Below are 25,962 nucleotides of genomic sequence, written 5' to 3' on the forward strand. Positions count from 1 at the left end.
TCACTGAAAGAAAACAAAGGTTAATGGAACTTTATAGTTAGGTGTATATGTCAGGGACAACATTAACATTTTGAACTAAACAAAACAACTGAAATTCACCAGTTATACTTAGCAGGGCTAATTATAACTTGGATCCCACCATGCACTGTTTATTCCCTCACATAGTACATCACTCATGACATGCTCTATTTTTTTTTTAAACAAACTTTATTTGATTTTACATACATATTCATGTATCACAGTTCGATATCAGAAATATTAACTCAGGAGGTAGAGTCCGCTATGCTCTGCGTGCCTCAATTGACTGAAAGGAGCCCGGATAACCAGAGCCCCCCGCCCTCCTGCTCTGCATTTACCCCGTGACGTATATGTCTAACCTTCCATGCTTGAAACTATTTAGCTCGTAAACTTAATACCCTATGTTACCCCAGTTTACCAACCCCCACCCTCCCCTTCCACCAGGCATGCCACTTCTCAATGTGCAACTGCTCAGAGCAGTCAGGTATACCTCCCCCTACATATCATAGATCTTGGGGTCAGTTCATCTAGCAGAGGTCCACCCCGGGGCACCAATGCCTTACATCCAATAACGTGGAAGCCAGCCCCATGTCATACTTCAATATTCACACTTTACTGTGAGTCCTCGGGGATTTCCTCCGCTCTACCCTCAACTTCCATGTCTTCTATGTTCTTCAGCGATATCACCAATGCCTCCCACTCTCTCGCTGTCTCCTCCGCTCTCTCATTCCTAGCTCTTTTCCCTGCCTGCATTCTGGCTCCCCCCTCACATTCTGCCCATTTAACAAGTTCTGTCTGCCATCGAGTTAAATTCAGGCCCTTTTTGCTTTCCGGCGCATAGCAATGTCCCGTTTAGCTAGAGAGAACACCAGATCCCAAAGTGTTTTCGTTATTTTGGGTTTTGTGTGAGGAAACTAATGCAGTAGACAGACCTTTGGGGTGCCTCTATTTCCCTACCAGTTACATCAGCCAGTACCTCGGTGATCTCTCCCCAGAAATTCCCCATCTTTGGGCAGCTCCAGAACATAGGGCAAAAGTCCACACCCTCCCTATTACAACACAGACAAGCCTCAGATTTTGTCTCAAAGTACTCATTAATCTTTGCTGGGGTAAGATACGCTCTGTGTAGAATATAGAAGTTTATTCGTTGTAATCTGGCATTCCTGGTCCTTTTTCATGCCTTTTTCACCAATTACCCCCAAGTTTTTTCAGGGATGTCCGCCCGAAGGTCCACCTCCCATTTTTGCCTCAGTGCCATCAATGGGAGCGCCATTTCCTGGGTCAGGCGCCTGTATAAGCAAGTGACTGCCTTAAATGTCCCTGCCACCACATACTGGCACCCCATTGACAACCGCGGTTTATTCAACCCCTCTCCTCAGTGCTTTTGTATGGCCGCAGTAAATGCTGTATGTAGAAGGAAGTCAAATCCTGGAGTGGAATCATGGCCCCTTCTTCATGCAAGTCCCCTAGTGTTCTAAGCATCTTCTCTCCCCAATTTTCCAGTTCCCGCCAGGTTCATCCATGAGGCAACGCCTCACAGAGCAGCTATGTAATGTATGGGGTGTATGAACACTTAACCTGCGCTCGCCTCAAACTTCTATTCCAGCATAACCGCGCCTTTTCTACCTTCAGCGGAAGAGTATTACTTTGCATGGGTAGTTTTAGCACAATTTGGAATAGTAGTCTCTGTGGTGGGAAGCCGTATCTCAGCTCCTCCTCCCCTTGAGCCTATCTGCCATCCATCTGGTGAACCATTGCAACTGTGCCGCCAAGTAATAGGTCTCAAAAGCAGGGACAGCCAGTCCCCCTGCGATCTTGGCTTTATAAGCACTCCTAAAGCTACTCTTCTTTTTTCATTCCCCATAGGAAGCCCGATATCAGTGAATGGAGCTGGGCGATAGTTTTCACTGGAATCCAGTCCGGCAACACCCCAAAATAATACAATAGCCTCGGAAGTGTAATCATTTTAAGAAGAGCTACTCGGCCAATTACTGATAATGGGAGAGTCCCCCAGAAGTTAAAGCTGCTTTACGCACACCTTATGGCTCTTCTGATATTACCCTCCAATAAGTCTTCCGTGTTATGATCAATTTGTGTGCCGAGGTACGTCAGGCTGGGGTCTTCCCATCGCACTCCGTCTATCACTTATGGGCCCACTCTGTTCTCCTTTGTAGGGAAAAGGCAGGACTTTGCCCAGTTTACTTCAAGTCCCGCTATTCCCCCTAGTTCTCGCAGCAGTTCCTTTGCTCCCTACAGAGCTACTCTCGAGTTTGCCAGGAACATTATTAGGTCATCTGCATAAAGTGCGATGTGATGGAGTCGCCCATCCACATTTAGGCCTTGATAATGCTGTCCTGTTCTGGCTCGCGGCTCCATGGCCAAAGTAAATAAAAGGGGGGAGAGCGGGCACCCCTGTCTCGTCCCTTGGCCAACTCTGCAGGCATCCAAGATTAGCCCCCCATTTTTGACCCTACCAGAGGAATCCGTATACAAAATAGCCATCCATTTCACAAATTCCTCTCCTATTCTGAATTTCCTCATCACCCGGAACAGGTAATGCCATTCCAGGCTATCAAACGTCTTTTTTATATTAACCAAAAAGACAACCCCTTCCTCTTTCTTGTAGGAGTCTACTTCCAATACCCGGAGGAGTCGCCGAACATTGAGGGCCGTTTTTCTGGTAGGGATAAACCCCGCCTGATCGTTATGGATTAAGGTTGTCATTTAGGGGAGGAGGCAGGTGGCCAGAATGCAACTTAGGATCTTATAGTCTAAATTATGCAAGGAGAGCGGCTGGTATGCCCAAATGTCCCAGGACGGCTTCCCAGGCTGAAGGAGGAGGATTATAATTGCGTCTTGCATCGTGGCTGGGAGGTGCCCCACTCGCTTTGCTTCAGTGTAGAGTTCTACAAGCCTTGGTGCTAAATCTCACTGAAGGCTGAGTAGAATTCTGATGGCAACCCATCTGTTCCAGGTGTTTTATTTCTGGCCATACTTTGAATAGCCCCATTCACCTCGCCCAGCTCCACTTCGCCTCCCAGGATATCTGTTATATCCCCCTTCAATGCTGGCAATTCTGTGTCGCCCAGGAAGGCATTTAGGGCTACATCCGTCGACTCAATCCTGCTCCTATATAATTCTGTATAAAGCTCATGGAACCATTTGTTAATTCCTTGCTGCCCATAACATACAGTTCCATTCTGCTCCCTGAGCTCAAGAATCACAGACCCTCTTGTAGCTAGATTAGCCAGCTAGGGCAATATGGCACCAAACTTGTCCCTCTCAGTATGGGCTCTAGTGAGGTGGTGTTTTTCTGCAACTGCTTCCCTGGCCTCTAATAGATCCTCTTGCTTGTTTGTCTTCTCAGGACTTTCCCGCTCTAACTACCCCAGTTTTTTATCTGCCCTTTGTATATCCTGCAATAAAACCTTGGGCACCCCCATCGTCTCCGAGATGCACCGCCCTTGGATGACCGCCTTAAACGCATCCCACTCTCCTAACAAGTTGGTTGCTGTGTTGGCATTGGTCTGAAAGTACTGCTCAATGGCAGTGCCTACCATCTCACGGAAGACTTGATCCTCTAACATGTCAGGTTGTAAGCGCCATGTGGGTATTTTGGGCCTTTCTCGTGACCACCTAATTCTGAGTAATATTGGATTGCGGTCCGAGATAGTTCTGGTGAAGTATTCACTGGAGTGTACCACCTTATGGACGTTGGGGGAACACAGAATAGTATCCATTCAGACGTGTAAGTTGTGTAATGCAGAGAAAAATGAGTAGTCTCTAGTTGCCGGGTGCTGAGCTCCTCCCCACATGTCTACCAACCCCCACCTCACTCATGACATACACTACTACATCATTTATGACATCACTCATGAGATCTCAAATTACATCAATGATGACATCATCCAATAGGTATTTTAGTTCGTTTTTTTTTGTTTCGATAGTGGCGGGTAACTACCACATCACTTTTGTACCTTATTTTGTACAGCATGTGTTCAGCTAATGGGTAGAACATTTTACAAAACGCATGTGCTTCTAATGCATCATAGGAGTGCAGAGGCACTGAGTAGATTATAAATCTTTGTATTCAAGAGTTACTCTGTGTGCAGATGACGATTGACAACTTGTGTTCATTATGTTCCACACAAGTTTTTTGGAACTGCACAAAACGTTTCCAGCAGTGCAAAGACTCTACGTACTACTTACTCAATCAATCAATCAAACTGCATTTGTAAAGCTCAACACTGTCAACCATAGGGGCTGTGTCTCCGTCCAAGAGCCAGGTCCCTTTCTTCCTCATGAAAGAGGAAAACGCCTCCTGGGAATGTTTTTGTGCAGGATGACGCACCTTCCTTCACAAAAATAATCCTGCATGCAACTGAGGCACCTTTGCACCATGGTGCAAGGGCACCTATGTTGGCGCCACGCTGGAGAAATGGCGAGACTGCTGGGAAAATGGACAGGAATAAACGTTTTTGCTTAAATACAGTGCATTCCTGCCCTTTCACTTTGGCATATATGGCATTGCAGCAGGGTACCTTGCTGCGCTGCCCTAAGCTAAAATCCTATAAATAAGTGCCCAGGTTTTCCCTAATCAGTTTTATACAGATTGAACACTGTGTTTAGGATAGGTTACCCTTTTATCTGTTGTTCATAGTCAACATAAACTCGGCTCTCCATGAAGTTTATGATATAGGGTCAATGTTGAACATACCATAAGCTTGCTTTACTTGTGGGGGGTTACATGCATGATAGCAGTAATGATGCTTCATATTTTTCTGAGCCGTTTTGCCATTACTTTCATAGGTTTAATAGTTTACCTGTTTATAGAGCAATCTGCGCAAAAGAAGCTGGAATGATGTCATCAATGATGTCATGTGAGATATCATCATTATAAATGATGTCATAGAACATGTCATGAATGATGTAATAAGTTAGGTCATAAGCAGTGCATGGTGTGGGCACAAGTTATAGTTAGCGCTGCTAACTGTAACTGGTGAATTTCAGTTTTTTTTAGTTCAGAACTTTAATGTTGCCACTGACAAATTCACTGAACTATAACGTTACTTTATTATTTGTTTTTTACAGTGAATTTCTAGTTTTTTTTAACGTAAAGTAATATTTAATTACCATAACTTAAGCCAAACCCCTTCAAACGTGCACACAGGGGGATGTCCACGTTTGTTTTAAATGTAGAGTTAACATTTTTTCTGTGAATTTCTAGTTTTTTAAAACCATTAAGTAAGATGTCTATCGTAATGCATGGTGGGGGGCTGGACGGAGGGTCTGACCTGGCATTGTCCATTATGGTGCCCCTGTCCAAACTTGCTGCCGCAGTTCCCCATCTCCTTTCCCTCCATTATCCACATCCATATCCCTGCCTTCACGTCCAGCCTTGTGAGGCAGTTGTTCTGCCACTGCCCTTCCCACCTGACCTGCACAGGTAGCTTGCTACGCCTGCCCACCTCCTCGCTGCCCGCTCCAGCATGATCTGTTGTGAAGCCCCTTTCCCTGCAATCTCCTGTCTGTGTTCAGCACAAACCCCTCCCTTATGCCCTCCATGGTCCTATGTGCATGCCACTGCCCCCTCTCCCCCTCTCCGGTGCCCACAATGGCTGTTGTTCTGCCACTAATCCTACAGCTTGCCATGCATGGTCTTTAGTGCTGCCACTGCCCACCCACCTTCCCAATGTGGTTATCTTGCTGCCACCGACCCCCTAGCACCTTCCCTCCGTTGCCTGTGTATATGTTATTATAGTATCCCTGTTGCACTCCATTGTATTGTGCTTACAGTGCCCATCCTGCATGCCCTATAAGTACACAAAACAGTGAAGGATGGAATGATTGAATGAATCACAGCCACTGGTAATAACTTGTGCTGCATCCCAGTTCATCGTTATTTTGCATGCCATGACACCTCAGATCGAACCCAAGTACAGGTAAATGCAGATTTTCCACAGTTTTGGTGGGTAGAAATTCATGATTATTAAAAAGGCACGGAGGTTAATAGTATGCATAATCCTTTTATTGCTTCTCACACAGCAGCAACACAAGCTTAGAATTAGAACAAAAGCAACAGTCTAGAACACTGAACATGCATAAGAGCTAAACTCCATCAGCCATCTTCCTCTTTTGGTAGCTGCGAAATCTCAAGATAAGACTCTTTTCCTCGATGAGTATGGGACATCAAAATGAAAAATGCGCAAGCAAAGATCCCAAACTGAGTTCCAAAAAGCAAGAACAGAGGGGCAATCAAACAGTAGATGTTTGAGTGTGCCGGAGGAAGAGGAACAGGACCAACAGAGGGGGGAGGACGAGGAGGAGAATTTTGTAATGCTAACAGGGGTGAGAAGAGCTCTATGATACAGAAAAAAAAGTGACTGAGTAATGCGAGCTGAAATCGATGTCTTAAACAATTTGCACCATAAGTGATCCCAAACATCATTATTAAAACTTTATTAAACTGAAAAAAAAAAAAAGACTCTTTTCCTCGAACTTAAACGTCAAACTGTAGATCCAAATTTCTTCAATCTTGCTTTTCTCTTCCTCCATGCACAAATTAGCTCTGTCCTAAACCAAACATATAAGATTATTAAAGCATTCCATTCATAAAAGGGCTGGGTTAACAAAGACACAGGAGGGATAATATTAGCCATTTGTGCCTTTTTAATAAAATCATGATTTTCTACCCATCAAAACTGTGGAAAATCTGAATTTTATGGATAAAGGCCTGGAGGCCAATATTATGCATGTTCAAAGCCCATCTAAAACATTTTGAACCGCATTTTCCACAGGTTTGAAGTAGAACTTTTTGAAAGTATTATAATTTGACCAATCTGCTGCCTTCAAGATAGTACTTAAACTAGACCCCTTCATAAAAGCCTTACTTTCCATAGCACCTCTAACTGAATGAGCACCATACAACTCAATATCAATCCCAGACATCAACATAACCTCTTTAACCGATCTGGCTAATGTAGGTGCTAAAACCGCCCTAAAAGGGTTCTTATAAGAAATGAGAAGTTGTGAACATCCCATCTCTCTCAATTTAGGAGTTCTTCTCGCATACTCCTTCAAGCAACCCACCACACATAAATTATCATGACCATCCATATAAGGATAAAATATCTGGACATAGTCTTAGTTCTTTTCCTCAATTCAAAACACACTTTCTCAGGTTGATAAAAATGTAAACATATCTCCAATGCCCTAATATCTGAAACTCTCCTAAAGGACACTAAACACAATAACATTGCTAGCTTCAATGTTAACTTTCTTATATTCAATTCACCATTAGAGTCCCAACCTTCTATTTCTCTCAAAACTGAAGAAACATCTCATAAAATCTCATACTTAGCCTTAGGTGGTAATTCTAAACCGATACTCTTAAGAGCCCTTTTTAACAAACTATGTTGACCAACTGGAACTCCTTTCACCAAAGCATGTCCCGCTGAAATAGCTGAACGAGATATATTCACTGATCTATATACCAATCCTTTTGAAAATAAAAATGATAAATAATTCACTATCTCCACAACATTGGCTGATATGGGATCCAAACTCCTTTCGTAACACCAATCACACCACTTTCACCATGCAGATCTATAAACTTTTGTTGTTCCTGGTGCCCAAGAGCCATTGATAAGTTCTGACGCTTTTGCGTATAGGCCAGACACTTGCCAAATTCTCCTGAAATCATGCATGCCAAAAGTCTCAATTGCCTCATTCTCACACGATTGTGAACATTCCCTTAAACATCCAACAACACCTCAATGATAATCCGGGATCAACAGAGGATCCTATATCAACATGTTCAGCAAATCTGTGAACCATACCTGTGTCTGCCAAAAGGGCTCTATTAATATCATCTCTGACCTCTCTTTCCTCACCTTCAACAATACCCTCCGAATCATAGAGAACGGGGAAAGGCAAACATCCTCCCCATGTTCCACTCCTGTAAAAAGGCATCTATCCCCTTCGCCTCTGGATCTGGTTTCCAACTGAAAAACTCCTTCAACTGAGAATTCAACCGATCCGCAAACAAATCCACCTGAAGAGGACCCCACTTCTCCTGTAACCTCTGAACCACTTCCCTGTTCAACCTCCAGTTGCTCACATCCACCATATACCTTGAACTCCAGTCTGCTTCCACATTGCTCTTCCCTGGAATATATTGTGCTTGTACCATAATCTTTCTCTCTATGCAAAACTTCCAAAAGTCCTTTGCTAATTCCGCTAGACCAGGGGTACTCATAGTACGGCCCGCGGGCCGGTGGCGGCCCGGCAAGCCTTCCTTGGCGGCCCGCGGACCTTGCAGACAATCACTGCTCCGCCGGCCCCCACAGAGCAGAGTGGAGAATAGATGCAAGGGCGCAACGAGGTGAAATACCACAAACAAAGCCTCTGCTCTGTGGGGCCGGGCGAGCAGTGATTGTCAGAGTGGAGTGCAGGGGCGCTACAACAAAGCCTCAATAATATGTAAATGGTCTTTTAAAGACCTGCTAAGGACTTTGGTGTGGCTGTCTGTGTGTGCGCGCTGGGGAAGCTGTCTCAGCCCGGACTGAAGGCTGACACAGACAGACAGACACACGCAAAGTGAGATGACAGAGGGGGAGGGAGGGCAGGAGGGAAGGAGGGAGAGAGAGATGGAGAGGGAGAGAGAGGGACGGCAGGAGGGAGAGAGAGGGCATGATGGAGAGGGAGGGCAGGAGGGAGAGAGAGATGGAGAGGGAGGGCAGGAGGGAGAGAGAGGGCATGATGGAGAGGGAGGGCAGGAGGGAGAGAGAGAGAGGGACGGCAGGAGGGAGAGAGAGGGCATGATGGAGAGGGAGGGCAGGAGGGAGAGAGAGGGCAGGAGGGAGAGAGATGGAGAGGGAGGGCAGGAGGGAGAGAGAGGGCATGATGGAGAGGGAGGGCAGGAGGAAGAGCGAGGGCAGGAGGGAGAGAGAGATGGAGAGGGAGCGAGAGGGCAGGAGGGAAAGGGAGGGCAGGAGGGAGGGAGGGGGAGAGAGGGCAGGAGGGAGAGAGATGGAAAGGGAGGGAGAGGGCAGGAGGGAAAGGGAGGGCAGGAGGGAGAGGGAGGGAGAGAGGGCAGGAGGGAGAGAGAGATGGAAAGGGAGAGAGAGGGCAGGAGGGAGAGAGAGATGGAGAGGGAGAGAGGGCAGGAGGGAGAGAGAGATGGAGAGGGAGAGAGAGGGCAGGAGGGAGAGAGAGATGGAGAGAGAGGGCAGGAGGGAGAGAGAGATGGAGAGGGAGAGAGGGCAGGAGAGAGAGATGGAGATGGAGAGGGAGAGAGGGCAGGAGGGAGAGGGAGGGCAGGAGGGAGAGAGAGAGGGAGGGAGAGAGAGGGAGGGCAGGGGGGAGAGAGAGATGGAGAAGGAAGGGAGAGGGAGGGAGAGAGAGGGCAGGAGGGGGAGAGGGCAGGAGGGAGAAGGAGGGCAGGAGGCAGAGATGGAGAGGGAGGGCAGGAGGGAGAGAGAGATGGAGAGGGAGAGAGAGGGCAGGAGGGAGAGGGAGGAGGGAGAGGGAGGACAGGAGGGAGAGAGAGATGGAGAGGGAGAGGGAGGGCAGGAGGGAGAGGGGGGCGGGAGGGAGAGAGAGGGCAGGAGGGAGGGAGAGGGAGGAGGGAGAGGGAGGGCAGGAGGGAGAGGGAGGGCAGGAGGGAGAGGGAGGGCAGGAGGGAGAGGGAGGGCAGCATGGAGAGGGAGGGCAGCATGGAGAGGGAGGGCAGGAGGAGAGAGAGAGGGCAGGAGGAGAGAGAGAGGGAGGGCATGAGGGAGAGAGATGTATGTATGCTGGGTCTGGTGGCTCAGTGGATGAAGGCGTCTGCTGCAGGGACCTGTGTGCAATCTCATGGTCACAAGTTTTTGTTGTGCTTTAGCCCCGCCCCTCCCCCTCTGACCCCGCCCCCACCAGTGCGGCCCTCGGCCACAAACCACACTGTAAATTTGGCCCCCGAGAGAAAGTGTGTGAGTACCCATGCGCTAGACCCTTCAACCGAGGACCCCACAATTTGTTGACATAATGGACTGCAGAAATCTTGTCCATTTTTAAAAGTACACAACATTTTGCCCGATCCTTCACAAAACTCTTAATCGCAAATGAACCTGCTAACAGCTTCAGACAATTTATGTGCATTCCTTTCTCCTCTATAGACCAAAGACCTCCTGTTGAAACCTAAAAATTCAATCTCTTGAACCGGAATTACACTCGATTTCTCCCTGTTCACAACAAATCCCAAATCCTCTATCATCTTTATTGCAAAATCGGTCTGTTCCTCTGCCATGACCTTCTTTATTTATTTATTTATTTCATTTCTAAAGCGCTCTATCACCTGACAGGCATCCTGGCGCTTGCAAACTCGGAGTACAAGGTAGAGAGACATGCAGCAGAGAGACAAGGGTGGAAACCACCCAAAAAATACAGCACCTTAAATTTTCGGAAACAACAGTGTTTTTAGTCTTCCTCTGAAAAGAAAGAGATCACTAACTTGTCTCAGTTCCAGAGGAAGCCCATTCCACAATCTGGCCGCAGCAACCGTAAAGGTTCTGCCACCCGTTCTGACTTTCCTAAACCTCGAGATCTTGACTAATCTTGCTGAGGTGGAATGGAGGTTTCAAGTTGGAACATACCACTAAAATTTCCTCTGTAACGAGACAGGGCCCAATCCATGCATGGCTTTAAACACTAGACAGAGGGACTTAAACTGAATTCTCTGTCCCACCGGAAGCCAGTGCAGTTCTGCCAGGGCCCGGGAGGAAGAGGACCTTCTAGGCAGCCCAAGGGAAGTTTGGCTGCGGTGGACTGAATTCTAAGAAGTCTGTCCAAAAGAAACTTTGGAGATTCTAGCAGAAGGGCATTGCAATAATCAAGTCTGCTCAGGACTGTGCTCTGTACAACTAATTGTAAAAGGCAGCTACCCACCGTTCTAGTAACCTCCATAGTCAGCTTGGTATTAAACATGATGCCCAGGTTACGAACCGTATCCACTGGTCTCACTGCGGTTGACATATCGCAAGGCCAGAAGTTACTGAGAAACACCGAGGGAACCCGTTCACAGAGCAGAAGAGCACCTCTGTCTTGTCAGCATTGAATTGCAGTGAATTACCCTTCAGCCACAGAGCCGTATCATGCAAGCAGCAATGGAACTCCTTCAAAGAGGTAGACTGCTCTCCCTCCAATGAGAAAATAAGCTGTGTCATCGGCATAATTTATGATGTTGATCTTATGCTCTTTAATGACTGCAATCAGAGGTTTCATGTATATGTTAAATAGAATCGGACTGATTGCCGAGCTCTGTGGCACCCAATGTGTGATGATAATCAGATCAGAACGGTAAGGAGGGAGAGTCACTGCCTGCGTTCGACCCGTGAGGAAAGATGGAAACCACTGAAGAGCACAACCCTTCACCCCCACCTCCTCCAGCCTGCTCAACAGAGTCCCATGATTGACGGTGTCTAACGCGGCAGACAGGTCAAGAAGAATAAGAATAGCTGCCTGACCCCTGTCTGCCCGCATCCGAAGATCGTCCTCTGCCATAATTAGTATGTCGTCCAGATATACTATTAACCGAATACCCCTTGACCTCAGCCAAGCTACAATAGGCCTCATCATCTTTGTAAAACACCAAGGTGCTGAAGTCAGTCCGAAAAGAAGACTCTTGAACCTCCAACGTCTTCCCTTCCACCTGAACTGGAGCAAATCCCTTTGCTCTACACAAACTGGTATTGTAAGATATGCATCTTTCAGATCTAACCTTGTCATCCAATCTCCTTTCCTCAACACATCCCTCAATAGATGACTCCCCTCCATCTTGAAATGGTTGTAACAAACCCAATCGTTTAGCTCTCTCAGATTTATAACCGGCCTCATCTTTTTTGTCTTATTTCTCCACTAGAAAAATATTGCTCACAAAACTTCCTTTCACATTTCTTGCAACCTCTATTGCATCTTTCTCTTCTTACACTTTTACCTCTTGTGTCACCAACATCTCTTGTTCCTTTATGAACCTTAACATCCTTGGCTCCCTTCTTTGAGCTGGATTCTCCTTGAAATCTATATGGTAACCTGTTACTGTTTGCAAAACCCATTGATCTTGTGTTATCTCTTTCCACCTCGAAACAAAATGGGCTAGTCTGTCGCCCAACTTTACTTGGGTAGAAAAAGGGTCTAGTTTTAGTCTTACCTGTACCTCTTCCTCTTCTTTCTGATCGCATTCCTCCCAACCTCAATCGCGATCTCTGAGGGAAAAACTTCCCTGCTCTGATCTGGAATTAAATCCATAACCATAGTGGTAGGGCCTGTATCCTCTGGTAAAGGAACCTCAGGTAATTCAATGACCTCGGCCGGGAAACTACCCTGTATTCTCCCGGCCGACCCAAAAGCCTTCCTAATATCCTTTTGTACTTTTTGTAGGAAATTGAAAGTCCCAACATATTTCCCCAAATACAAATTCATCTCCAAATAGCACTCCCTCACTCCTTTCTCCAAATTCTTTGGAGGCCATATCCATTAATTTTGGATCTATTTTCATTAGTATACTTTTCCTCCTCTCCATTCACAATGCTGCATTGGTATTCCCCAAAAGACAGACTGCCCTTTGCACCCACTGGCGCATTTCTGCAACATCAATATTTGAATTACTCGAATGTGCCTCTTCTCACATATCGAACATTTTTGTAAGAGGCCCGAGAACGTCTAAGAGTCTGTCTTGACATCCTTTAAGGCCCTTATCTAAGCCTCTCATGTCCTGATTTATTTAAAAACATCAACATTTTCCATGTGTAGTCCCCTATCCACTCGCTACTGCCTTCCGTGGCCCTTTGGCATGCCCCTGCACCCTCCCTCCTGCCATTGATGGTCTGTTGTGCTGCAAATGCCCCTCATGTCTGTTCAGTACCGTCAGCTTTGCTGCTCTTGACACTTTTCCCTCTGCTCTCTGTTGCCTATGTGCATGGCCATGTCCCCTCCCTAGTGCTTTCCATGATCTGTTGTGCTGCACTACACTCCTGCTTGACCTGTGAGGTGTATTATGCTGCTGCAACACCTGGCACCTGCACTGTAAGGCAAGTTTGGTGCCCCTGCCCACCACGCTCCTGCCCTCTATTGTCCAAATCCATGTCCCTGTTCCATTCCTCCTGCCCTTGGGGATTGCCAAAATGGGTGGATGAGTCTGGGCTTTATGCTACAGTGGTCAGGGTCCAATGTTGATAGTGGCACGTACCTCACAAATTGCTGCACCCAAGAGCCATTACAGGATACAATAGTTTAAGTTGTGGGCGGAGGTCTGTGCCTTTTTATTAAGTATCATAAGTGGAATATTTTCCAAAACTCATTTTCTTGTGTTGAACACTGTGTTGTTTTGAATTACTTGTTTCAACTATGAAAATCACACAGGAAAAACAGCCGACACGTGTTTCGCCCAATGGCCAATCTGCCGAGGGCTTTCACAAGGGAGAATGACGTGGCAGGTAATCATATTCCATTATCAGTAGGGTGATGCGGTCTCCGCGCTCCTGTAAAAGGTGTCAGTATGTGGAGTCTCCCTAAGAAGTCTCTCCACAACCAAGGGGTCATGTAGAATGAACCTACAGAGACATGGCTTGTTCTAAGTTGCTCTTGCTCTCTCTCCGAAGGAGGAAGAGAAGTGGGCACTTTCCCTACTTTCAACATCCCAATATTTAAGGTATATTTTCCAAGAGTCTTTGCAGGTCACGCCATATCCTCTGAGTATGATCTTAAAGGTCGCTTTCCATGGAATAATGGCGTTTCCGTGGTGCAATAAGTTGACCTTGGTTCCCAGGCCTTATGTGTGAGAAACACCAGTCTTCCTTTATCGACTCAAGTTTACGATGTAACTTATTCTCTCCTTGCCTGACTAATAAAACAAAGACATTATTCTAGCTAAGCGCTTTTTTCACCTGCAACTTAAAACGTGAGAAAGAATACATTCCCCAGCACACATGCAATTCAGCTATTAGTTATGAAGCAAGAGTTTCCAAGGAAATGCATTTAAGACCTACAAAATTCAGCTAACATAAGAAATCAGAATGTGAACTTTACGAATTTGCATAGAAAAATAAGACACGTTCAGCTAATACATTTATGTATATGTAAAATAACACAATTAATAAACACTTTTAATACATGAATAATCGTCAATTTCACAACACACGTTAATATTTCCCTCTTGTTACATTCCCTTTCTACTTAAATTCTTCATGTTACTTCCACATGGGCTAAGCACATCACGCTTTAAGATAATACATTTAATAATCCTAACACCTCATGTTAATATGACAAAAGATTATATGTGGGTGTGCTGTACATGTGATTATAATGCATCCCTACGAATAAATGCGGTTTCCACTACATCACGCCTCACCTGGAGAGGTGCAGTTGTTTGGCGCATTCCCAGGCCTACAACTTCTGGTATATCTGGGAATGCGTCAGAATCCATGGATGTTGTGTGGGAACACCCACACAATGCCCATTGAACCGCCTCCCTGACGTAGAATAATGCAACTCAGCATTTTGATCTGCGTTTTATTACTCAAGATTTATGAAGCCACTCAGGGCCACACAAGGCAGCCGTGCATGGCTTCATAAATCTCATTTTTAATTTGCATCGTTCTTGTACCACATTGCGTGGAGCAAAAGTATTGCAAACGGGCCTGTAAATATGCCCCTAAGCGTTTTGCATAATTCTGTCATTGGGCTATACTTTGGATACATTTGGCTGATATTTGGTCTACATTTGGGCTCTTTTTTCTTTGATGGCTATCTTGGGAGACGTTTTGCTATGCAGGACCCTAATTCCCTCATTTACTGCAGTATCTATAGTTGCCTTTTAGAACACTATGGTAAAGCTGGTGATCCTAAGAGAGTAAACTAGCAGTCTGCTTCTGGTGCTGGAAGTGCATGTTTCAGGTGGTATATCAGAAGGTTTGAATAAAATAAAGAGTAGGATATTTCAGAACTTGTTTAAAATATGCCCTAATTTTGCTTTCTTCAACACTAAACATAATTTCTATGACATAATTAACACCCTGATTTTGTCCCTTCCTAAGTGAATGTTTTCAGTTTTACCAGTTTGAATCAATCAAGATGGCTTCAGGTGTGCCATAATTTTATCATGATTAAGACTGTTAGCGCTCTAGTTGTTCTTGAGAACATTCTGGTAGGCTGCAGTAGAACATAGAGAAATCAAATGGCTGCTGCGGTTGGAAAGACATGTTTTATTGAGAATGTCAGACTTCATTGTCACATAGCTGAGAAAGATAGTGTGAATTTACAGAGAATATGCTCTCATTTTAGCTTCTGGGGCATCTTCCATACCCCCTATGAGAAAATCATGAAAAAACAGTTGAAAGTGCATGTTTCAGTCGGCATGTCAGAATGTTTGAATGAAATAAAGAGTAAGATATTTGAGAACTCATTTGAAATGTTTTCTAATTTTGCTTTCTACAAGACTAAACATAATTTCTATGACAAAATGAACGCCCTAATGTTCTGTTCCTTTCTAAGTAAATGTTTTAAGTTTTACCAGTTTGATTCAATCAAGATGGCATCAGATGTGCCATAGTTTTGTCATGATTAAGACTGTTAGCGCTCTAGTTGTTCTTAGGAACATTCTGGCAGGCTGCAGTAGAACACAGGGAAATCAACTGCCAGGCTGCTTCAGTTGGAAATACATGTTTTACTGAGGGCTTCAGACTTTAGTCTCAAGATTGTGTGAATTTACAGAAAATATGCTCTCATTTTAGCTTCTGGGGCATCTTCCATACCCTCTTTGAGAAAATCATGAGAAAACAGTTGAATGTGCATGTTTTAGTCAGCATGTCAGAATGTTTGAATGAAATGCAGAGTAAGCTATTTGAGAACTAATTTGAAATGTTTTCTAATTTTACTCTCTACAACACTAAACACAATTTCTATGACAAAATAACCCCCTAATGTTGTTCCTTTCTAAATGAAATGCTTTAAGTTTTACCAGTTTGATTAAATCAAGATGGCTTCAGGTGTGCCATTTTTTGTCATAAGTAAGACTGTTAGCGCTCTAGTTGATCTTAAGAACATTCTGGGAGACTGCAGTTGAACACAGTGGAATCAACTGCCAGGCTGCTTCAGTTGGAAATACATGTTTTACTGAGGGCTTCAGACTTTAGTCTCACATGGCTGAGAAAGATTGTGTGAATTTACAGAAAATATGCTCTTATTTTAGCTTCTGGAGCACATTCCATACCCTCTATGAGAAGATCATGAGAAAACAGTTTTCTCTCAAATATGATTTATGAAATCCCAGCAGAAGGTCAGCATTTTTCACAGGGTAAAATCACCTTGGGGCACACCATGATTCCTAAAATTATTATGCTGCCACAAACAAATGATTTATATTGTAACTAAAATCTGTTATGACCCCTTATAAATGCTCCTTTTTGTATTCCTCAAAACCTGGCATTCACTACAATGTTTTTCAATGGGCTTCATGTCCCAGAGTCCTGTAATGGCTGCCACATCATGTTGTCCTTGTTGTGGCCAATCAATAAATGGAGGGTCCAGTTGGGCCACCCCCAGATGCCCTTGGGCTCTGGGTATAATCACTTTGCCCCTTACATATTTTTTAAATATATTTTCCAAATCCCTCGGTCTTATTATGGCTGTCAAAAACATATTTTTCAGGTTGAAACCAACCAATAAGGATTAATAGTTCCCTGTTATTGGCTAATCCGCGTATATCTAGACACCAACTGCCCAGATATAGAATTATTTTGTAACCTGAATTTAATACATGGAGATTTTGTGTTTTGCAACCCTTTTTTCTCGCGGCCCTCGCTTGACATATCACCCTGAAACTTCCCAGGAAAGAGCTGAGATGGCTGAACCTATTTTATTGGACGCTTTTTGAATATTCATTAAATGGGTCCAAAGTTATTAGCAAACCAAAAAATGCTCTTTCTATGGAAAAGCAGACCTAACTACATCCTTTACCCTGCAGGCGTACTCCGCATGCCATTACCCTGCATTTTTTACACCGCAATTTTTTTTACGATGCAGTGCTTTACACAGCAAACTATTTCAATGCATTCCCCAAAGTAACGCCCCATGGAGTTAGAATAGTAAATTGCGTTGTAATGGGGACTGCACTGTAATGGATTGCTTTGCAAATCCCTGTGTTGTAAAAGAATTTGCGTTGTAAAAACTGCTGGGTAATGGTACGCCGAGTAAAAATGTGTGGGGTAAAGTGTCCTATTCAACCACAACTACCTAGTAGCGACCGCCATGGGTAAGATATATCATATATATGTATGTATGTATGTATGTATGTATGTATGTATGTATGTATGTATGTATGTATGTGTATATATATATATATATATATATATATATATATATATATATATATATATATATATATATATATATATATATATATATATATATATATGTATATGTATATGTGAAAAGCAAACGCCCAGGAGCTTGGGAAAGAACACGACCTCGCTCTGCCCTCCGGCCTTTTCATGCAACCTGTTTGCTTTTGTCGTGTAGTGGTTCAAGGTGCCTACGCGTTTCAGGGCCAACAGCCCCTTCTTCTTGGGCAGTATAAAATTCACAACAGATTCCTGTTTGCATTTTCATTCAAGTGGTTTTATTCCCATCTCCGCCCTACAGGGGCGTGTCTCGATTGCATTGTCCCTTGGTGCATTGTGGGAGATGGGGTCCTACAAAACAGATAAAATCTCCTTTTAGTAAGTTCTGTCATCAATTTTCAATTATACAAATGTTCATTACTCTGAGTGAGTCACGATAGAAAGCAGGCAGGCTGTCGTTCGCATGTTTGCACCAAGGGACAATGCAATCGAGACACGCCCCTGTAGGGCGGAGATGGGAATGGCTGCTCCATTATGAATTAAAAAGAAGGAGGCTTTCCCACTTAGCCTGTATTATTCAGGTAAAACACTTTGGGCCTGATGCCAGGAAATTAATTTAACTGCCAATATTTAGACTTATGCATAACTATGACTATTCAATTTGTTTTATTGTTTTGGTTAATTAAAACCATGACAATATTGTTTTGCAAATGCCATCTAAAATAAGATAAGAGTGAAAGGGCAACTGTGCATAATAGGATGCAGATTCCTCTTCCAGGACTATGACATGCACTTATTTAAAGGTGTGTCAGATGGAAGCCATTGTCAGGAATTTAACCAGTTTGCAGTTAAATTGCTGGTTGCCAGGCTTGAGACTTGCTATTATAGTTTCTCTGCACGATTGAATACTTCTCTCTTTCAATAACAGTGATGAAGAGTGTGCAAGTTAGGACAGACACAGACTAGGTGGATAAAGTCCTCCTTTTTAGCTTTACAAAGTCTGCTTTCTGTGGGTCCATTGTAGCCCTAAATTGGCAGACCCGCCAATGCTGGTAATCTGCCAAAGCGCAGACCCATTAATCTGAGTTTTATGTGCGATGAAAAGGATATGTCTAGATACGCCGCTGGTTTGAGGGCACCATAACTTTTAATCACCCTCCAGGCATGAGATGGAGCACTGAGTTTATTTTTGTCTGCCAGACTCGATTGCAGTTTTACAGCTTTGTTTGCCGCCCTTTTAAAAATAATATATGACTTGTTCATGGCCCATAAGTCCGTCAAGTCCGACTCTTTGATGAAATTTTCTAAGTATTTACGGTAGGGTGACTGTGGGTCACTTGTTTAGTGAGGCGGCTGGTGTTTGCTGTATCTTGAACCAGCATTTTATTGTGGCTGATCTTTCCAGATCTTACTTTTTGAGTCCAAACTCAAGCCAGGTTTATGCCAGGGATGATGTATGAGGCAGGGAGAATGCTCGCCTGTAAGCATTGGTCTGCATTTTATCCAGTAAAACTGAATCTTTTCCTGACATGGCCGCACTTGCATATGTGATTTTTGGGAGTACCTTGGCATGGAATACTGCTTAAAGCGGCTGAAAGAAGAGGGCCATCCATTGTTTTAGATAATTTACAGAAGGCATGGGTCAGGGCATTCTATTTCGTCGCCATGTATTGTTTTTAGGTGAAAAAGTTGCTCTTTGAGTCCAGGTACAAACCCAAGTACTTGTAGCTGTCTACCACTTGCAGAGGGGTGGTGATCAGGACGATTGTGGCAGCCCGCCCTGGTTGGTTGGAGATAGACATTGTTTTTGTTGTGTTTACCTCTAGACTGTTGATATTGGCATATGTGGCCAATGCATTTACTAATCTTTGAAGACCCACTTTTGTCATGCTGAACAGCACGATTTTGTCTGGTAAGACAGATGAAACATGGGGGGCAGACCTAGGGAGGATGAGAACTTAAATAATTTAGGGCTGGGGAGAGATCTGCCATGAATAGATTAAAAAGATGAAGCGCCAATACATGTACCTGCTTAAGTCCTTAGCTGGTTGGTATTTTCCTGGATATTCTTGTGCCATCACCGATTTTCATGTGATTCCAAGTTTCCGAATAGAGTAGTTCTATTGCTCGAAGCAGCTTATGGGGAATTCCCCATTTCCTTAACTTGTTCCAGAGTGTCCCCTACTGACACAGTTGAAAGCTGCTTTATAATCAACAAAGCTGAGATGTAATGTTTCTATGGTCTTATGCTTTGTTCAATTAGGAAGGTAGTTGCTAGGATATTTTTTATTTTACCTAAGCCTCTCCTAAACATGATTGGTTTTACAGGATTATATTGTGAGAGGTTGAACAGTCAGTCAGGTTGCTAGTACAAGGAAAGCTTAGTACTTTGCTTCAGAATTCAGGAGTGCGATGAGGCTGTAGTTGGCAGGGTTACCCCTTTTTCCTCCTTTACATATTGGATTTATGATGGAGCCACGCAGGCCTCTGGTATGGCACTGCTTGTCTGAATTGCTTTACATAGTGCAGATAACACCCCAGACCAGTAATCAGGATGTTCTTTAGATGGTCTGTGATATACCATTTGGGCCAGTTGCACCATCATGGCATCCGGCAAGTATAACTTTTTTAACTTCAGAGGGTGAATGTTGTATACCACCGTCAGAAATCAAGTGACTCTTCTTTTCTTTGAATGGGACTTCTAATAGTGTAAGAAGATTAGTTGAAACTGAGCTGCTACCGTACTGATGGATGTTATATTGTTGATGGCAAAAAGATTGACAAGATGGGAGACCCATTGTGGCATTGGCTGATCCATTAATTGTTTCCCAAAATTTCTTGGAGTTTGTCTGCCTGGTGTTAAATATTAGTCTGGGCTAGAATGCCTCATTGAAAGCTCTCCTATCCACTCAAAGTTGTTTCTGTGCTGTTTCTTTAGGGCATTTGCTTTTTCCCAAAGGAAAAACTGCTGCGCTCCTTTTCTAAGACATCTGATGGTTTTCTTTAGGTCTTTTCTTAGAGCAGTGCACTTTGCTGAGAGACAAGCTGGCTGACATCGCACTAATTGAACGCTAAGCTTTGACCATGCATCTATTTGGGTGCTGCTGGTGTTTATGCTATTGGTCATAATTGATTCTCACCTGGATAGCAAGGTCTACTATCAATTTACTGTTCCATCCCAGACACTTTAAATTAGTCAAGAGCTATTTCCATTGGCGCCAATAGATGTCTTTGAGGCCGTAGCCCTAGCAATAGTGTCTGATATGAATAATCACTTTCTTTTGATATTGCTCACTCAGTGGAATTAATGGCAATGCGACAATTGTACAGTAGATGATTGATCTTGAATTTGGGCCAAATTAAGTATAATTCAGATGGGTATCTTCAGGTAACCTTCCAATTCAGCACCCTCATACCTGACAATTCCGGGGCTGTCCCAATTTTTTCCCCGGTTGGGTCCCACCATTTGGTGACATGCTTTGTCTGTGCTGGAACATGCTAGAAAGAGTGCTCCGCGGTCAGCATGTGGTCTTCATCAATAGAATAGATTAGATTTGTGGTGAAGTTCCCTTTTAGGATCATGTCCCATGTTGAGATTGTTTGTTTGTAGCCAACTATCCTTGAGGATATTTTCGGGGTTTTTTTCTTGTTTTTTTTTGCAGATTTATATAGCGCGAACTCGACCCGAAGGTATTGGAGAGCTTTACAGAGCACCAGTTTCTTTACAGATGGACACATTCATTTTTTTGGTAGGCACGAGGAGATTAAGTGATTTGCCCAGAATCACAGGATGTGGAGTTGACCCCCGAGGCTCGAAACTTGGTTTCTGAGCTCCAAGGTCGGCAGTCTAGCCGTGAGACCACACCTTCTCCCCAATATTATTCATGCACACGGACATCATAGATTTAAAACTTTTTCCTGACTCAAAAAAGGCACGCACTAATTACATTTTCAATAATTTTGAACATTTTTTTTTGCTCGAATTCTGCAGGACACACGTAGGTGGGCAAGTGGCTTACATTATCAATAAAAATTAATGATTTGTATCCACGACACATGAATGTACACTCGTAAATGCCTATTTGCCTATTTGTATCATTCATGAGGAAACATTGAATGGAAGCTTTCCTTAGACTAAAAATATTTTCTCTGTGGAGAAAAAAAAGCAAAACTGTTAGCACTTTGGCATTAACCCATCTGCAGATGTTTATATTTGCTATGCTTTTCTAAAATAGTTAGGGGTTCACTCCCAATCAGAAAACTGATGGGGGAATAAAAATGCTCCCCAGGTATCTCCACATCAGGGCACACGCCCAGTCACCAAGATCAGGGGGCATAAAACCGTAGCAGTTCCAGAAAAGCAGAATCCGAGCTGTGGCATCTGGTATTTTGTCTTGGCGCGTGAACTTTTGATTACATTTAATTGTAAAGCCAACTTTCCGCTAGCCTTCTCTTTAGTGTAGTGCCACATTGCCACACGCTAAATTAAATTTAAGAAACATTGACGTTTTAATATGTATTCATTCTAGCCTCATTCAGAAAACTGCTGGTCCTTTGCCATGCTGTGTTGCTATATTGATGTTGTTTAGCACTAACAGTGTAATTTGACGGTGTTGTCAGTGAGTCAAATTAACATAAACATAATTTGAACAACAACAGTTAAATAAAAACAGATGGTCGTAGTGATTTGACAGCATATAACAAAAATCCAGGTTGCAAGTGTATTTCGTATGTTGGACTAGCCATTAGTTGCATAATATATAAATCTTTTTTCACTTCTAAATCCCATAAACTACAGTGTGTTTTCAAATAAAACATTGTTAGTTATCAACATTTCTATGGGGAGGCGATCAATGCCTTCATAAACAATCAACACGTTATTGCTTGTTATACCATTTGTATTCTGAGAGCCACTCTTGTTTCCTTTCCCTATTTGCTTTTATGTTCAGAGAATATCCACAAAGGAGACACTAGCTCACTCTGCCTGTAGAGCTGCAATTCATCTAACAGGGCAGGATTGAATTGACCCGGGAAAATTTACCCTTGCCAAGTGTAAAATATGGAGATTATAAACTTTATCTAGCATCTTGTTTTTGATATTTAAGATTGCAAATCCTGTTGGCTGTTTCAAAATGAACTAACAGGCTGTTGCACTGCATACTTACCACAGACTTACTTGAACCGTTCTTTACCCTCTTAGCACTAGCACATCTAACAGATTTAATTCAGATAAGGCCACAGTGCTGGTAATATCACTCCTTGTGCGCATTAGAACGATGAAAAGATCATGGACCTTGCCTTAGCCCAATCCAGTCACTGACAATCCTCAGATAAGGATAGCGGCAAAGAAAAAAGGCAAGGATTTGTACTCATAGCCAGAACTGCTGAGTTTCGAGATGACAAACTAGTTTTGAATCCCGGCATCGGCTCAGCATCCTGTGATTCTGGGCAAATCACTAAATCTCCTTGTGCCTAAAAAAACATAAAAGCAAAAAAAACTAACATAATCCGACCATGAAGGACAAAGGATATAACTCCCTCATTAATTCAAAATCAGCATAGAACCTAACATTTCTGCTGACAACAAATCACCCTATGGAGTCCCCCCCAAATGCTCTGATGGCTGTCCATTGTAAGTTCAGGGTGGAAAGCACCTCTATTAAACCCTTCCTGTAAAAACTGCAAAATAGTCTCCGGAGAATAAATGACATGGAGAGATATTATTGCTTTGGCACCATGTGTTAAACAAAGTTCAATGATGGTTATATGATTTCATATTAGACTGTCTCATAGAAGCCTGTATTCAAGGGAAAGTGGTCAGAGATACAGCCAAATTTAAAAGGCCTCTCCTCTCTTTGGCCTGTGAGGGAGAACTGTGATTAGCACCGCCCTAGCACTTTGCTAATACTAAAGCAATGGGAAAAATCAGAGAAAAGGCAAACAAGCCTTCAGCCAGACAGTCAACAGTCCATCCATCCATAATACCAGTGGATCTTGCAACTTTTAAAATAAGTGGTGTAAGGTAGCATTTTTGCAGTTGGCCAATAGATCTATCTTCTGTAACCACAACTGGTAACAGATCTCCTGAAAAATAGGCAATCTCATATTAGGATGGAAACACTCATCTTTAGGTGATCTGCCCAAACATCGTCTACCCTATTGTGAACAGCCTTCATAGAATGAATATTCTTCTCAGCCCATGAGAAAATCTGAATTATTCAGAGGTTCATGAGTGAGAGCCTGGCATGAATTGAAAATTAAAATAAGCTTTTTTTACTATGTTGTCTTTGTGAAATACTGAAATACTCAGAAGCAGCTCCCCTTCATAACAAGTGATGAGTGGGGAAGCAGTGTGGGGGGGGGGGCAAATACCAGAAGAAAAGCACTTCCTTATCCCTGCCTGCCACCTGCCACCTGCCTCGAGGGTCTTCTGCTCTGGTCCCTCAACACTGTGCAGGCTGCTAGATGCCAATCAAGACGCTAATCCGTAATTGGCCCAAGCGGGCTTGTTTAGCTCTTTCTCAGGTTCATTGAGCCTGTGCCTCTACTCCACCTGACTATACAACACAGCTCGGGTGGAGAGAGATCAAAGTGCTCATGACGGTTTCGCCGGCCATAAGACAGCTGGCCAAACCGTCATGAGCACGTACAATGTGCACTACTGTTCCCCCTTCTCTCCTCATGGCCCGCCCTGCCCAGACCTGGCTGCCTTTAGCAGAAATAAAAATAAAAATATGTTAATTAGGCTCTATTATCAGTTCATTTTTCCCATTTCCCTCAGCTGCCTGGCTCTCAGCAGGGCGGGGCTCTCTTCCACCATAGTGGAGGAGTCGCACTGGAAATACTACTGCTGAACCCTGAACCTCTCTTACAAAAACGCTAAGTTTAAGCCACACTGCCATCATCTCCTTCAAGTTGGGTGATTGTGCCTTTTCAGACTACACTCACAGACCCTAAAAGCTGCCTTACCCATCCAAGTTACTTTCCATCCCAGACAGCTTGCATCTGTGGTCAAAATTATGGGTTAAAAAAGAAAATGAAGTGCCTCTTTCAAAGTGGAAGGAAGTAACCACCACTGAAGATGACTCTGATCAGTTGTGACACTGGAATAAGAAAGTCTTACTCTTCTGACAATAGGGGGCAATTTTGCAGAATATGAAGGATGTAAACGGGTTCAAGTACCAATAACAGAGTTACTGCCTGTAAAAGAGAAGACAACCAGAAAAATATCAAATCATGTTATCAAACACCCCCAGGGAAAAATAAAGAAAAAGAGAAATGAGTGCAAACTTTGTTCTACTTCACTCACGACGTATCGCTGCATTTTAGGCCTTTACCTAACAGAGGCCATTTATTTATAACAGCAGTTGACAACGATGTTCCAGAAGTCTCCAGCAAGGAGTGACGTGGATCGTGAGGGACCTCTCAGCCCAATACCTCGGTTAGTTCCACTTCAATGGATCCCCAGACCTGCCCCAAGCGGGGGCACAACCAAATCATATGGAAGAAGTTGGCCGGGGCATGGTTACACTGGCACACGACGCGTCTGGGCGCAAACCTGCCCGATGCAGGCACAGGGGAGTGAGGTATGCAGCATGCAAATGGTATAGCTGAATCAATTCTGGGGGCCATAAGGGCATCACGCCAGTCTACCTCGTCAAGAGACCCCACCAAGTCCACCCATTGATCCCTCAACTTGTCTAGGGACGTGGGAGTGTTGTTAATTAGGGTGCTGTAAATGCGGGAGACCTCCCCTACCCAAGTCTCCCATCATCGTCTGAGCCTCAGAGGGGCTGTATTCTGGGAGCCTCGTATCGTCTTTGATGTGTTATGTGGAGGGCATGCCTCAACTGCAAATATTTTTAAAATTGGGATGAGTGTAGGGAGTAGCAAGTTTGGAGCTCGTGGAAGGACAACATATGGCCCCTTGTCCATACATCCCCTAGCTGAGAGATGCCAATAAGGTCCCAAGTTTTAAACCCCCACAACCCACTAACCTCCTAAAGCCAAGCCCCCTGCCATAGGGGAGTACATTGGGTCAACTTCCCCGTCCACCCAGTGTGGCGGAGCGAGGCCCGCCAAGCCAACAACACAGAGTGTGTCACCTCAGGCAACCAGGTCGGCGAGTCCCATTTCGCTCAGTTCGAGCCTATAGGCTTGGTCCGAGCAGCCCCCGTTGAACCAGTTGTGGATTACTAGGAGGCGTACCGCCAGGAAATACAGATACAGGTGTGTCATCCACATGTCACCATCATAGGAGGGAATCTGGCTCGCCGACAGAGCCACCCGCCCTCCGCTCCAGAGATACTTGGTAACTAGACTGTCCAGTTCCCTGAACCAGGCCCTGGAAAAACAGAAGGGGTGTTCTGCAGGACATAAAGGATCCTGAGGAGGATCATCATTTTAAACAGGGCCACCCTCCCCAGGGGGTTCAAAGGCAGCGTTTTCCATTTAAGGAGGTCCTCCTTAGCCGTCTTAACTAACGGGGCCACATTGAGGGACCACCCCAGCTCGGGAAGAAGGGTGATCCAGATATTCAAAAGACTGCCTCTGAAGTGGTATGGTGGAC

The sequence above is a fragment of the Lissotriton helveticus genome, chromosome 10, assembly GCF_964261635.1.
Source record: "Lissotriton helveticus chromosome 10, aLisHel1.1, whole genome shotgun sequence".
Classification (NCBI taxonomy): Eukaryota; Metazoa; Chordata; class Amphibia; order Caudata; family Salamandridae; genus Lissotriton; species Lissotriton helveticus.